Below are 16,291 nucleotides of genomic sequence, written 5' to 3'. Positions count from 1 at the left end.
TCCAACCGGACCTTTCCTGATAATCTCAGTAGGTGGCAGAGTACTTGATGAAACAGGTGCTTTCTTAAATACCATCAAAAGTGCTCTGTAAACCCCCCACCCCCACTCTACAAAGTGACACTTTTAATGAGAACACTCCTTTTGAACAATATCCTAAAGGCTTTGTAGCAGAAATTTTATTCTCCACAAACACCCAGACAGTTGGTTCAATAAGTTAAAAATTTCCCCAAGATAACAGACTTTAAAATGTCTTCAGCCATTTTAGCTTCAGCCATTTCTTCCTGCTGGGAAATTTCATGCTCTGCTCCTGCTATTTCCAGCCAACACAGTTGAAATGTGAGCTTAGTAGAAATGAATGCACAGAGACTAGCCTACAATTGAAGATACTATAACTGGTGAAATGGGGGCAATCCAGGGGAAAAAAATCAATGGGAATTTTGTCATTGGCTTCAAATGGGATATGGATTGCCCCCCAATGATTTTAACACTTTCTCATGTCCAAAGAAGACTGGCTGGAAACAGCAGTAAGAACTGGGGGAGTTAATGTGTTGGGGAAGTAAATACAAAGCCAACTTCTAGTAAAAGTAAAACAAGCCACATTCTTCTCCCTTTTCTTCTTCTTGCCATGTAATATTGTTACAATAAGGTTCATGGAACTGACATTATGCAAACTGCTTTACAAACACTCTCTCATTCTTCCTCACAATAAAATTGTGAAGAAGGTCAATAGCATTTCTGTTGTACAAGTGGAGAATCGATGACATGAGATGGGCACATGAAGAATTCATTACTAAGAAAAAATATGAATCTGAGCCCTTCAAATCCAAGGCTCTGTCACTGGCTCATGTCATCATGTGGTATAGTGTGCTCATTCGCTTGTGCGCTCTCTCTCTCTCTCTCTCTCTCTCTCTCTCTCACACACACACACACACACACACACACATGCCAAAAAGAGTCACTAGGAATGCACAGCACCACATAAATGTGGCTCACATGTCATCAAATCCAAGGTTCTGTCACTGGCTCATGTCATCATGTGGTATTGTGTGCTCATTCGCTTGTGCGCTCGCTCTCTCTCTCTCTCTCTCTCTCTCTCTCTCTCTCTCTCTCTCTCTCTCACACACACACACACACACACACGCCAAAATGAGTCACTATGAATGCACAGCACCACATAAATGTGGCCCACATGTCATCAGTACGGTTGTATTATATTAGTGTGTAGTCAGTGGCTCTAATCCACAGCATTGCATAGTTGCTATCACAACAGAGATTTCCTTCAAGTGAAAAGAACAGTGCAGTGTCCACTTTAAATCTAAGCAGCTGCAGACTTGATGAGGCAGTCATGCGCAATGGTGTATTTCTTCTTTATCACATATGAACATATTGTTGTGAATGTGAAATAGTTAGCTAGTTGGCCATTCTTTTACAAGTTAACCACTGTTGACTACTCTGAATGACATTAATCCAGGGGTGAGGGAAAGGCTGCCCCTGGGAAATATGAGAGATTCACATACTTCCTGCTCAGGAGGAGGAAAATGTAGGATCTCCCGATTCCCCCATACCTGATCCTCCCCTGCAAGGTGTGTGAAAAGAACAGGTAAGCTGCTAGTGAGGAACAGCATGGAAGGAAAGATTTGACAGAGAACCTGGAATGGAGCAGCCACAACAGAAAGCTGCTGCATCCTCAAGATGTAGAATTGGCCTCTCTATCTAACCTGCTGCTGACATCTAAGAAAGATGTGTTTTTTCTCTCAGCTTCATCCAATGCAAGACCTGTACAGGTGAAACTCGGAAAATTAGAATATCGTGCAAAAATCCATTAATTTCAATAATGCAAATTAAAAGGTGAAACTGATATATGAGACAGACGCATTACATGCAAAGCGAGATAAGTCAAGCCTTAATTTGTTATAATTGTGATGATCATGGCGTACAGCTCATGAAAACCCCAAATCCACAATCCCAGAAAATTAGAATATTACATGGAACCAAGAAGACAAGGATTGAAGAATAGAACAATATCGGACCTCTGAAAAGTATAAGCATGCATATGTATTCAGTACTTGGTTTGGGCCCCTTTTGCAGCAATTACTGCCTCAATGCGGCGTGGCATGGATGCTATCAGCCTGTGGCATTGATGAGGTATTATGGAAGACCAGGATGCTTCATTAGCAGCCTTCAGCAATTCTGCATTGTTTGGTCTCATGTCTCTCATCCTTCTCTTGGCAATGCCCCATAGATTCTCTATGGGGTCAGGTCAGGCGAGTTTGCTGGCCAATCAAGCACAGTATACTGTATACTTTTCAGAGGTCCGATATTGTTCTATTCTTCAATCCTTGTCTTCTTGGTTCCATGTAATATTCTAATTTTCTGAGATTGTGGATTTGGGGTTTTCATGAGCTGTACGCCATGATCATCACAATTATAACAAATTAAGGCTTGACTTATCTCGCTTTGCATGTAATGCGTCTGTCTCATATATCAGTTTCACCTTTTAATCTGCATTACTGAAATTAATGGACTTTTGCATGATATTCTAATTTTCCGAGTTTCACCTGTATATTTGTGTAAATAAACCAAGTATTAGAAAGACACTGCCTGTCTGCAGTGACTCTTATTAGAGGCATGCCACAGGTCTCTGGAATGTCTCCCCAGAAACTGGGGCAACTGAGGCAGCATAACAGTACAAAGCCTTGTACTAATCACACATTGGTTCATCTTTCTTAGTACTGTCTACACACTGACTGGCAGTTGCTATCCAGACAGGAGTCTTTCCCAGCTATACTGGAAGATGTGAAGATGTCAGGAACTGAAGATGTCAGAACCTTCTGCATGCAGAGAAAGTGCTCAACTATCAGGTTGTGGCCCCTCCTTGAGCTACGCACTGGTAGCTTCCCACCCTTCCCACAATGTGGAGTGATTGTCATTTGAATCCATGTACAGAATGGGCAGCACATATCCTGTATGCCACATTGCCCACCCCAGTTAAATGGGTGAATGAGAGCGCTCATCCAGCCATGTGTTTAATGATGGAGAGATCAAAGGAGACGGGGTGACATGTTCTTATTTGCTCCAAATAGAATAGATTAACGTCAAGTCACCACGACAGTAGAGTATAGCAAGCTAATTTGTCAACCATCAAATATTGCTTTAAACAGGAGAAACATGCTGCTTTGGCATATCCTATTTACACTATGCAGATAGGGACCGAAATGCATCAAAGAATAAACCAAAAAGGCAGCGCCTGAGAAGAGCTTCAGGCAAGATTACTCATGTAAGAATCTGAAAAGTATTTAAAGATTTTAAACTCATGGTAGTGCAGCAAACAGAAAGCAGACAATGGAGATCAGGCCTATGACAGCATTCCAATGCTCCCACGCATTCTCAACACATTCTTCGCAGAGATGCCAAATCCAGGGTGTTCCATTTAGACACAATCTCCTATCCTCTACTGGAGAAGATATTAAAAACAAGTATATGCAGCTGAAGAGCTATCTATTCAAGTTTAAGGATATTATTTCAGAATTTGGCTCAGTTTTGAACCCCATGCAAATCCATTTACCAATTCTGAATATTCTCCCTTGCTCTTCAAAGCTTCCAGATCCAGATGGATGACTTAGTTCAACAATTTGTTTCCAACCCCACAGTTGGGCCTGCCAAATGCAAAGAAAATAAAACACATCCAGCATGAATACATCAATTTAAAAGACAAATCCAGCTAATTATTCTATTTGGACACATATGAAAGGCAAATTCAAAACAAGAAGGAAAATTTAAAATATAGACATTAACCCACTCAGTATACTTGTGCTGATCAAAACTGGTCTATTTTCCATCTTGTCTTTCAAAATAAGAAAGTCAATAGAGTGCAGTCAAAACGTTAATTCAGTTGTAGCTACTAAAGTGTCCAGTGTAGTAAAATGAAAATTAATATTATTCCAGCGTCAACAAAATGGCATAATTGTCTTTCAATATTAGTTATAGGACTCAACAGAATATTGAATAAGGTATACAATAAAAAACAACAACATCCATCTCATACAAATTATAATAAGCAAAAAGATTAACCAACCAATTAGTTTGCATTACATTTTCCTTTCCTTCCCCTTGCTTGATAGGATCAAGATGTCAATCTTCCCTTGCCTCACAAAAATGGTGTCCTTTGTGTGGCACTTCTTTCAATTCTTTCTTGAAATGGGGAGGATCAGAGAGGGGGAAAGACTGTGGCTCTTGAATAAACTGTGTTCCTGGGAGAGGGAGGGGAAAAACAATTTTGTGGAGGTGGAATCACATGCTTGTATTCCTACCCTCCTAATATGAAACACTGCAAGTGGGGAGTGGGCAGGACAGAGGAGGGAACCGTGGAAATAGAAATATAAGGAGGTTGGGCAGCTGTTTTCTTGACTTTGGGAGGCTCACGATAAGACCAGCTTCCAAAGACTGATAGAAGTTCCCAAGAACGACCTCCAAAGGACTGTTGGTTCCTCATAAATCAAGAATAGGAACAGTATACAGAACTAATAGTACAGGCACGAGAACAAAGAAAACTGTTCCACCTAAAACACTAACAGGAGCTTTAGCAGGAACTGTTTCTGAAACGGTCTTCTATGGGATGTTTCAGCCCATTTTCAGGCTGTTTTGGCCCTTTCCAAGGTGGTAGCAGCCATTTTGGAGGCCCAAACCAGTTTGATGCCTTAGGATGGAAGTACCGAACTGGTTCAGGTGGGTGCACCCAAGCTGGTCTGGTGGGGCAGATATCAGTTCCTTTAAAAGGGAGGAGTGCAGGTACTTACCTGCTCCTCTGCCACCCCACTGCTCTGTTCCTCCTCCACCCCACTGTTCCGCCACCCCACCACATCAGCCATGTCCATGCTGACGCTGCATGCAGGCTGCTGGGAACAAGGACACACTCAGTCTTCTCCACATCAGTGCCGATCCTGGATGAGTGGTGGGGCAGCGGAAAAGCAGGTAAGCACCTGAGTTCCTCCTTTTTAAAGGAACCAATCCCTGCCCCGCCCATGGCTGCTGAGCTGGCTTATTATGAAGATGCATTAATAGATGTAAAATATCTACTCAAATAGAATGGAGAAAGTAGTCGCTCTAAATCAGGGATGTACAACTTCGGCCCTCCAGCTGTCAAAAATAAATAAAGAAGAAGCTGCCTTATACAGAGTCAGACCATTGGTCCAGCTAGCTTAGTACTGTCTGTACCAGGGATTCTCAATGTTGGGTCCCCAGATGTTATTGGACTTCAACTCCCATAATTCCCAGCCCCAGTGGCCTTTGGTTGGGGGTTATGGGAGTTGATGTCCAATAACATCTGGGGACCCAACGTTGAGAATCCTTGCACTAACTGACAATTACTCTCCAAAATTTCAAGCAGGAGACTTTCCTAGCCCTACCAGGAGATGCCAGGGGTTGAACCCTTTTCTGCATGCAAATCCATTGCTCTACACTGAGCTACGGCCCCACTCCTATGGAGAATATCTGACAGCAGACAGTGCTCACATGTAGTCACCCATCCAAAGGCAAACCAGGGTGGCCCGTTTAGTAAAGTGGACCATTCATGCTCACTACCTCAAGACCAGCTCTCCTCAGTTGTTGGACTATAACACTCATCATCCCTGACTATTAGACACTGTGGCTGGGGATGATGGGAGCTGTAGTCCAACCATAGCTGGAGCACCCAAGTTGTGCAGGCCTGATCTAAATTGTAAAGCAGAAGCTAATTTTAAAATTTCCAAGAATGACAAAGGAGGTTCATATTTATCATTTTACTTTCTAGAGAAGGAGAAACCATGAAGAAAACATGGGTTTTCTCACTGCCTATAAAAAGTTAAAATGTCCCTAAGTGAAATGTTCTTGGTACTTTTAAAAGATGCCAAATATGTTTGAGAGATTGCCAAATATGTTAAAAAAAAATCACGACACTTGTATTTCGTCATTTGAATGGTGTGAAGAATTGGGAGGGTACAGAAGGAACAGTGTGCTACACCAGTTCTATGCCATCCTGTAAGGGCAAGGCAAAGAGGACTTTGTATGGAATGGTTAAGAATGGTGGCTTTCAGTCTCTTTCCTGACTGTTCCCCTCCCTACCAGCCTTTAAGCAGCAATTGAAGACTGCTCTTTTCCAGCAGGCCTTCCCTGATGCTGTGTAATAGTTTTATAGTCTATTGATATTTTTAACTTTTGACTTTGATCATTTTAACTTAATAGTTTTAATGCTGCTTTTAATCGTTTTATTGAGAGTCAAATCAGAATGTGTATACCCTTTGACTGGCTGTGCTCTTGGGGGTGATTTAAACAAGTTGTTTTTATCATTTATTGCTTGTGATTTTTAAAAATTCTGCTGAGAGTTGCCTCAACGTCTTTGGAAGCAGGCAGGATATACATCCCAAAATAAAATAAAATAAAATAAAATAAAATAAAATAAAATAAAATAAACAGTTGTGAAAGCAATTCACAACATAGAACCCAAGTAAAGCAGCACAAGATTTAGATGCCATAGCATAGAGCAAAGAGAGTGTGTTGTGGTAACAGTGTTGTGGGCATGGTCTCCCTCCCAAACAGAGCTGCACAGCCCCATTTGGAAGGGAAATCGGCCCACCCTGCATTGGACAGCGCAGGCCAATCTCCCTCCCAAATGGGGCCGCATGGGAGGGAAGGAGATTGGCCCCACTGCATTGGCCATGAGGCCAGAAGCGGCTCTCCCTGCTTTTAAATGTTACTCCAGCCATGCTGCCAACGCAGTGCTGGCTGATTTCAGTCCCAAACAGGGCCACGCAGCTCTGTTTGGGAGCAAAATTATGCCCCCTGTGTCTGATGTCAGAAGTGGGGGGATGTCTGGGGCTGTGAGGCGCAGCCGCTGGGGGCGGTGGCCTGGGTTCTTTGAACCCATTTGCCCAATGGTGGCCCTGCCTCTGTGGAGATGCCTGGGATTGAACCCAGTGTTGGAGATGCAGCTCCTGCATGGCATCTTAGCACCAGCAACCCTATTGACCACTAGGGGCATTAGGGGTAGAGAAAGTGAGCAAGGGCATTCCCTCTCTGGCTCTGCTTTCTCTGCTCTGCTCTACTTCCCATTTGTTAGACTGATAGTCTCAGATTTCACTCTCTCATCTGGAGAGAAAGACTTCCTTCTTCTCCTTTCCCCGCTTCTTGTATATAGCTCACAATGAGGCATAATAGGTCTTCTCTATCTCCCTGATGGACTTCCTAAATAAACTACTTTAATTGGAACTTTAACCCCATGTCTCCAGTCAATATTAATTAGCAGTGCTCTCTGTACCTGTGCACTTCAGCTGTTGCTGGGGTAGATAAAGAAATCTCTCCCATGAGCTCTCTAAATCCAAGACCTTCTACATGCAAAGCAGATGCTCTACCACTAAGCGATGGTCCCATTCCATATGAGGTCCTCACCTTCTCCTGTGCCACAAATACATAGACAATTCATCTATGGGTTACTATACAGGTGACCCTTGTTCTCTATGGTCCTAGCTCCCACACTTTCACACTTCCATGGTCAGGCAATGGAGACCTGACCTCATTATTCACAGATACAAAAGGGTTAAAATTTGCTTATCCATGGTTTCTAGGTGGCCAGAAATGACCTCTGAGGTAATTTCTGGCCACCATTTTGCTGATCAGAGCCATTTTGTGGATCTTCTTTAACCTCCACCACCCCGTGATTTTTTGTGGGGAAATTGCAGAATTGGAAGGGGGGGTATTGCTGGGCAGCTGGAGATCTTCAGAGCATGGCATGCTATGTTATTTCTCCAATTTCTGCCTTTGTTACTTTTTTGCCCTTTTTTGTCCTCCAGGAACCTAATCACCCAATTGCCATTGACTTAAGGTCTCGTCAGCTGCCATTTTTTAATCCCTGGAAATTGGCGGGAATGGAACCCCCATGGGTAAGGAGGGCCAGCTGTAATTATAAAATTAATAAATAACATCAGAGTATAAATAGTTATCAGACATAACAGTTTTCCTCAGTTTAATTTGCTATGTAATTTACAGTATATATTTAATTTCTTTCTTCTTGGCCATCACTTAACACTAACAGAGGATTTGATTAATCACAAAGTTTCCCAAGTGCAAGCTCCACTGAAGTGAATAGGAGCTAGCAGTGTGTTGGATTGGCAGGATATGAATATTTTAAATAAATACAGTACCAAGTTCATGCACATTGATTGCATGAGGTTTACAGCTTGCATCAGAGAATTTTCCCAGGTTTGTGTGTATAGTTGATTTGGTACTAATTATTATTCTAATTGTAGAAGTTAACTTTGGAGTTAATGTATGATACATTCACTGTTTCTTTTATGAGGTGTGTATACTCATTTTGGAAATTTTTTTCCCCATTTACTGCTGATATCTTCATGCTGTTTAACTTTGTATTAAGGTACAGGCTTTTAATAGTGAAAGAAGAAGAAGAAAATAGAATGCTAATGATTTATTTTTATTTATTATTTATTTATTTAACACATTTGTATACCGCCCAAAACGCAGTTCTCTCAGCAGTTTACAACAAAACAATAAAAACAAATAAAAAGGTTAAAACATTACAACAATTTAAAATTTACAACGTTAAAACTATTAAAAACACAATTAAAACAGTATCTAATTAAAAGCCTGGGTGAACAAATGTGTCTTGACTACCTTTTTGAAAGTTCTAAGAAATGGGGAGGCTCTTATTTCAGCAGGAAGTGTGTTCCAAAGCCTCGGGGCAGCAATGGAGAATGCCCATCCCTGAGTAGCCACCAGACGAGCCGGTGGCAACTGCAGACGAACCTCTCCTGATGATCTCAATGGGCGATGTGGCTTATAGCGAAGAAGACATTCTCTTACATACCCAGGTCCTAAGTGGTTTAGGGCTTTATAGGTTACAAGTGAATTTCGGCCCGTTGAATAACGGGTGCTAGTAACGGCGCTCCTGGCCCCCTGCCACCATTCCCCCTCCCTCCGCCGTCCGGCCGCCCTCCCAGCTCCTTTGTGTCCCCCCCCCCATGTTTAAGGGCCAAATCGGCCCAGGCACTTGCCCCCGCCAGGCCGGGGAGACGGAGGCCGGGCCCGGGGGCGGAGCGGAGGCCATGTAACTTTAAAAAAAATTGCTCCCTCAGCCGACGCCTCCAACCCTCCCTCCCAGCTGCTGAGTCCCCCTTACCCTGGCCCACTTCCGTCGGTCGAAGAAAGTCCTTAATTTAAGAGGCAGAGAGGAGCTCGCAAGCAGAGCTCCTCTCTGTGCAAAGCCTCTTCCCGAACTGCTGTTTTGGGCGCTTGAGTTCTTTGCGCCCAAAGCGGCAGTTTGGGAAGAGGCTTTGCACAGAGAGGAGCTCTGCTTGCGAGCTCCTCTCTGCCTCTTAAATTAAGGACTTTCTTCGGCCGACAGAAGTGGGCCAGGGTAAGGGGGACTCGGCAGCTGGGAGGGAGGGTGGGCGGCCAGCGGCGTCGGCTGCGGGAGCAATTTTTTTTTTAAGTTACATGGCCTCCACTCCGCCCCCGGCCTCTGTCTCTTTCGGCCGAGGCGGCGGCTCCGCTGCCGCCTCGGTCAGTTTCCCCCACCGCCGCTTCTTCGGCTTCTTCGGGGCGGCCGCTTCTGGCTGCCCAAGATGGCTGCCGGGTGCCGGCGATCGTGTCTCCCTTGCCCTGTTCTGGGCATGTGCTGCGCGCATGCCCAGAACAGGGAGGCACGAACGCACGCTTGGTGTCCGTCCACGGACGGACACCAAGCGTTTTATTAGAGAGGATAACCAAGACCTTGTATTTTGCCCGGAAACTTATTGGCAACCAGTATAGATCTTTTAAGATAGGAGTGATATGGTCTCTCCGAGATGACTCAGAGAGCAACCTGGCTGCCGCATTCTAGAACAACTGCAGTTTCTGGACTACGTACAAAGACAGCCTCACATAGAGCGCATTGCAGTAATCAAATCTGAAGCACTACTGTTCTGAGGTCATTTCTCTCAAGAAAGAGACACTGCTTGCATATCAACCTGGGACACCTGGGAGAGGTTTGTATCCAGAAGCACCCTCAGACTGCATACCTGTTTCATGTCATGTCATGTCATGACAAATAACTTTGAACAACTATGTTCAAATATGTTTAATTTATGACACAAAAGAATGGAATTCCCCATACATTAGATCACTTCTTCATACTCCTTGTTAATCTGGAATAATTACTAGTGATTGGTTCCATATTTATGATCACTAATGTGAATTAAAATCCTTACTGAATACAACCCAACCTTTTGCTAGCCTTACTGTAAGTACTGAGTGGTTAAGAGGTTTTAAAGTATAATAATCCATATTAAGGGATCTGACTATGTATCCTAGGTGACTAATTTGTACTGCTGATTAAAGCCAGAAAATCCCCCGAGTTAACAAATTGGTTTAATGGAATTCAAAGCTAGTTTGGAAGGTAATAGCAATATGCCTTATGTTGCTGGTACTTTCCAAACTGTTTGTATATGTGTGAAATATATAGGGGAGGTGGGGCTGGTGGTTTGAGAATTACATTCAAAGCAGCAAGGGGAAGGCAAGGGAAGCAAAGGATGCACCAAGGGGTCGGATCATCCTGGTGTAGTGTGAGCTAAGAATTAAAGCTCAGTCTGGATTAAAGCACATAAAGCCAATCATGATACCCTTTATAAAAAAATGCAGAACAGCTAATCTCCTTGTACTTTAGCAAAACACTGGATAACAGCAGTCCCCTATACAGTAAATGTTATTACTCTGACTAAAAAAGATGGGGATCAATACACATATTGTAAAGTGCGGAAAACTGGTTAAAACAAATACAACAATGGATTTTGCTAACGGGACAAACTGTTCAGCGGCAGAGAAGTAACCAATCAAATCTCTAAGTTCAGAGATCAGTCTTAGCACTTGTGTTTCATATTATATTACATTACATTATATTACATTTATTATATTATATTATATTATATTATATTATATTATATTATATTATATTATATTGATACAATACAGTACAATACATTGCAACATAACATAACATAAACATAACATAACATAATGCAGGTTCTTAAGAAGCCAAGGGAAGTGAGTTGTATTGTATATAACAGTGTTTCCAAACTTTTTCCTTTATGTAATGTAGGCTACTACATCATCATCAAAAGCTTTTGCGGACCAGCATATAAGCAAGCTATTATATATATTTTTAGCATCTGATGGGAGTCAAACATATATTTAATATCAAGGGGTATTAAAAACACAGTTATTTCTAATAATTTATTATGCTCACTCACAAACATATTGCACTCATCACAGTACATTTACTTGCAATAGGCCTACCAGTGGGGAAAAGATAACACTTACCTAATGGAAAGACGGAAAATGGAGGCAATTTTCCCCAATCCACCCCTCCCCTCAACCCAGCATCCCCCCAAAAATCTGCTCCTGGGTGTTGGGGGAACTCTCCAGAGCAGGATGGCATGTGGCACAATGAGACTGCATAAGTGTGTCACAGGATTATATTATAATTATTACATTATCTTTACTCCTTCCACAGACCACCTGCAGTACCCTCACGGACCAGAGGTTGGGAACCACTGCTGGTATATGAAACCCGTCAAGGAGAACAGAAGAGTGTGCAAAAAGGAGTGGATGATCTCATGAATTGGAAGAAATTAAGTGGAATGAAATCAGCAGAGCCAAATTTTGTGGTGATCTATTGGTTTTAAAGCAAATAAATTTGAACTGAACAAGACCAAGTGTACTGTCATTCATTTGGGGTCAATTAGTGGGCATTCCTGTGGCTTGAGCTCTCCAGTTAGAAATGACAGATGTGGAAACTGATCTCAGGATATCAGTTGGTCACAAGATGATCAAAGCGGAAACAAACAGCTTTAGAGACAGTGAACCCTTTCTCATGATCAGTGAGAAAGGGCAATAGGTTCGTGGGGAGGAAGCCCTGAAGAGCTTACTTCCCCGCAGACAGTTTCCTTTCCTTGGGTGGGTGGATTGCCTGCCCAGACAAGCACTGGCTGCTGCCGGTAGCTCCGGGGATCATGATGCTGGGACACTTTGCACCCTAGAGCTCCAATAATGTGCAATACAAGTGTGTGGCACATTATGGGGATCCCTTCCCAAGAGCTGGGCTTCTTTAGCCTGGTTTTGCACATGTGTGTGGATAGCTTCAGTGACTCTTAATTACACAAGTAAGGCTTGTTTGCTTGATTAAGACCGGTTTGCTTTGCAAGCTCCTTCTCTAGGCCTTACAATCTTATCTAACTTTATTATTTCTGTTTGATTTGGTATTGTGGTCACACCAACAAGAAAAGGCCTGCAATCAAAGCTTTGGCTGGTGAATTCCAATACACCTAGCACCCAGCACACAGACTGTTGGAGGACCTCTATCTCTCCTGAGTGTCACCAGCATCTACCTCCACCTTCTCTCTCGTGTGCTTGCCAAATGATTTCTCAATTCTATGCATGTTTATATAAAAGGAAGTCCCAATGAGTTATGTGAGGACTTACTCCCATGTAACAGTGCATACAATTGCAGCCCTCCTTGTTTACCTTTGCTTGCCTGCTTTTTGTCTGGGAGGCAAAAGGAGACACCATCCCTATGCCTTGACCCAGCACTGGTTCTCAGCTTTCATGTCTACCTTTGCAGGGAAACTATTTGTCACTGGCTGTGGGAGCAGCCACTTTAAGAGCAACAGCTGCTGGAGCAACTGATAAATAGCTTCTTTGTCAACACAGCCCTCACTGCTGACTGGGGCTTCTCCTTTCCTGATCTGGAGGGGGCAGATGAAGGTTTTAATTCCATGTGCAATTACAAGCCCCATTGAACTCAATGGAACATTTCCAAGTAAACATGCCAAGGATCAGGCTGTAATCAAGAGTGAGTCTGTCCATCTCTCTCTCTCTACCCCTCTCTATGCTGACTCCTTTCTTATGTCTCTGGGTGCTTTTTCTTAGGCTGATGTCTGTGCTATTCATGACAAAAACAATGGAATGCAAGATCTGCATAATCCATAGAATGCCATAATCTATCTCGGCTGTTTCACATTTAAAAGAAACTTCTAATGCAGAGCAGGAGCTAGCTAGGGGAGAGGGGGCCTGTATTTGCCCCTCTCCCTGGTGGCCCCTTGGAGTGTGGGAAATAATGAAGAAAATAGGGAGGGTGGTGCTTGGGGGCCCTCAGGTTCTTTGAATCCATCAGCTCAATTACAGCTACACCCCTGATGCTGATGTTCTCAAACTTGGATCCCCAATCTTGGCCTTTGGCCATTTTGTCTTGGGATAATGGGAGTTGTAGTCCAGGAAAATGTGAGAATCCAAGTTTGAGAAACCCTGCTCTAATGGAATATTCAAGATTTTGTTAATAATGACACAATCATATGTACTCAATCAAGATTTTGTTAATGACACAATCAAAGAGCCCCTGGTGGCGCAGTGGTAAAACTGCCGCCCTGTAACCAGAAGGTTACAAGTTCAATCCTGACCAGGGGCTCAAGGTTGACTCAGCCTTCCATCCTTCCGAGGTCAGTAAAATGAGTACCCAGAATGTTGGGGGCAATATGCTAATCATTGTAAACTGCTTAGAGAGCTCTGGCTATAGAGCGGTATATAAATGTAAGTGCTATTGCTATTGCTACTCACTGAGTCTATGGGCACTCGTGATTCAGTGATTAATCCAGAAAATATCAAGCCACAGCAGCATTTTTTTTTTTTAAAAAAAGTTGCATCTCTGGCAACTTTTAAAAAGGCACTGAAGATGCATTTATTCACCCAGGTTTTTAATTAGATTTATGGTTTAAATTTTTAATGCTCATTATAAATGATTTCAATGTCAATGTTTTTAATGTTTAAATGGTTTTAATTGTTTAATTGATTTAGTTTTGATTTTAACTGTTAATTTATTTTAATTGTTTTTATTTGTTGTAAACCGCCCTGAGCCATTTTTGGAGGGGTGGTATATAAATCAAATCAATCAATCAATCAATCAACACAGCTTGGACATGCAGTCTTTGCACCAGAAGTGGTAGTGGTAGTTTGTTCAATGTAGCGTTATCCTTACTAAACTACTTTATTTATTTACATTTAAGCTACATTTACATTACTTTTATTTATTTACATTTGTATCCCATTCATCCTCCAAGGAGCCCAGAGTAGTGTACATCCTCACAATAACCTTGTGAGGTCGTAGGCTGAGAGATGTGACTGGCCCATAGTTGTCCAAATTATCACATAAATAGTAGAGAGAAACATAGATGAGGCAGGGGATATATTTTTGGGTACACCAAGGATATCCCTGAGGAAATCCTTGACCTCTGGAAGCCCTGCAGAGGCTTCCCTGCAGGGCTTCCCTGCAGAGGCTCTACCCAATATGCATTTTATCTACAAACCTGATAAACTTAACATGAAGGCTAGGACTGGTGTTGTTTAGATGAAGCTCATTCTGTACTGAATGCCAGATTCTGCATATCTTTATAAAAAGCAGGAAGCCCAATTCACCAAAGGCACAAATTTCTCCACATGATTACAGTAGTTTCTATATACAAAACCAACAATCTTTATATCATGTTCCCTTCTTATTTTTGTTACCTTTGTTTCTTTGCAAGTTTCCTCTGCAGCACATTAAGAACAGACAACCCACCTATTAAGGAGAAATATCAGGCCATACTGGCCTTTTTAAGAATTTGAAATGGATACGAAGAAAGTGACACTGGAAACAAAAACCCAATATAACGGCCATAAAAACTATACTACTAATACGGCGGGTGGTGGCGGTGGGGGATCAATGCAATGCATTATTAAAGAAGAACTCACTTCATTACCTCGGGGCCTGTATGTTCCTGGGAGGCCTCCGTGGTAGTTCTAACAACATAATGTGCTACATGCTGGAGCATCAAACTGGCAGTTGATATTGGTGGGAATTACCATCACGTGACCCAACACAAAAGTGTAGGTTTTGGTTTACTCAGCTGAATGGTGTGATTATGGTGTTATAAAGTACAAACTGGGAGGGTGACTGAGTATTCTGCATTCCTCTCTGCAAGTTGCTTTTCAAGTTTAACCTGACACCTCTGGACATTAACCAGTAGCCTTTACAGAAAACACACAAACCAGCAGTTCAAAAGACAGTGGGATTATACGGGTAATTTTACAATCCTCATGAGACTCAAGGTCTGGCTTCTGGCTGTAGAGCCTCTCCTCTGATGCATATTATTCTGCAGTCTATTGCTAGTTAACATTTAGACAATACTAGCAAGTGTCAAAACAGTGGGTTTAGCATCACTAAAAGTTTTCACAGAAAATATGTCAACTGTTCTCATGGCTACTAAGACATCCAGATACTTTCCACCAAGCTCTACATCACATTTTGTGATAAGATTCAAGGGTTTCTGAAGTAGAGGACTTGTCTTCCAGGCAGACTGGAGTTTCTATTTTTTAGAAATGAAGCAATACCCCAGTTGCACCAATGATGAACAGAGCTAGCAAAATTAAAGGGGTATATGGGTTGAGGGATCATATCTAGCAGGTGAGAATCCTGTTATGATGTGCATAGCAATGCATGGGTAATTGTTTGCTGAAACTAACCTATATGTGTCCTTCCATCATTTTTCAGTAACTCAGGTACAAAAGGATGGTAGAAATCTGGAAAATTAACTACTCCCTAAGGTAGCCAACTTTGTTTCTGGTAGGGTTCTTGTACCTTTAAAAGAATAATACCTTGCATATATATAGCAAGCCAGCTGTGCAACCTGCTAATTTTATCAGGCGGAGCTTCAAGGAATTACTTAAAATATTTATACCCCGCCTCCCCCCACCCCCAGGCACTACAGCTTGGGGTGGCTCACAAAAGAAAGAGAAACAGATACAATATAAAACTAAAAAAATTAATAGAAATCAACTGCAAACAAGACTCAGTTAAAATCAAATGTAAAATTACAAGTTAAAAAGTTAAAACCCACCATATACACAATGCAGATAATATATTATTAAAATATTAAAAGCATATATACAATGCAGATAAAATAAGGCTCTCTAAAGAGATGGATTTTGTTTCTTAAAGATGCTGAGGGAGGGAGTATGGTGGAGCTCTGTTGTGAGGGCACCCCAAAGTTATAGGGCCACAGCCAATGATGCCCTGTCTCTAGCCCCTGTCAATCAGATCTCTGTTAGTGGCAAAACCATGAGGAAGGATGAAAGATTCACGTACTGAAGTTCTGTTAACAGGTGGGCAGAGGTATGCCTAGGTAATTTTGGAGCCTGGACCTATAGGCCTTTTGCCCCCACTCCCGCCAGATAAGCT

At 42.3% G+C, this 16,291-nt stretch overlaps 1 long non-coding RNA gene across 3 annotated transcripts in view; it reads left to right on the top strand.

Annotated features, from left to right (window-relative positions):
* LOC128351653 (uncharacterized) overlaps positions 1 to 11,656 on the top strand; it is a 41,919-nt gene extending 30,263 nt beyond the window's left edge. For all 3 annotated transcript variants that reach the window (XR_008319949.1, XR_008319950.1, XR_008319948.1), the window contains one exon: positions 11,537 to 11,656. This is a non-coding gene — a long non-coding RNA (uncharacterized LOC128351653). The remainder of the gene's footprint in view (positions 1 to 11,536) is intronic.
* Positions 11,657 to 16,291: the final 4,635 nt, after the last annotated feature.

The sequence above is a fragment of the Hemicordylus capensis genome, chromosome 3 (assembly GCF_027244095.1).
Source record: "Hemicordylus capensis ecotype Gifberg chromosome 3, rHemCap1.1.pri, whole genome shotgun sequence".
NCBI lineage: Eukaryota > Metazoa > Chordata > Lepidosauria > Squamata > Cordylidae > Hemicordylus > Hemicordylus capensis.
The sequence above is the reverse complement of the archived record's forward strand: the minus strand, read 5'-3'. Positions and strand labels throughout refer to the sequence as shown.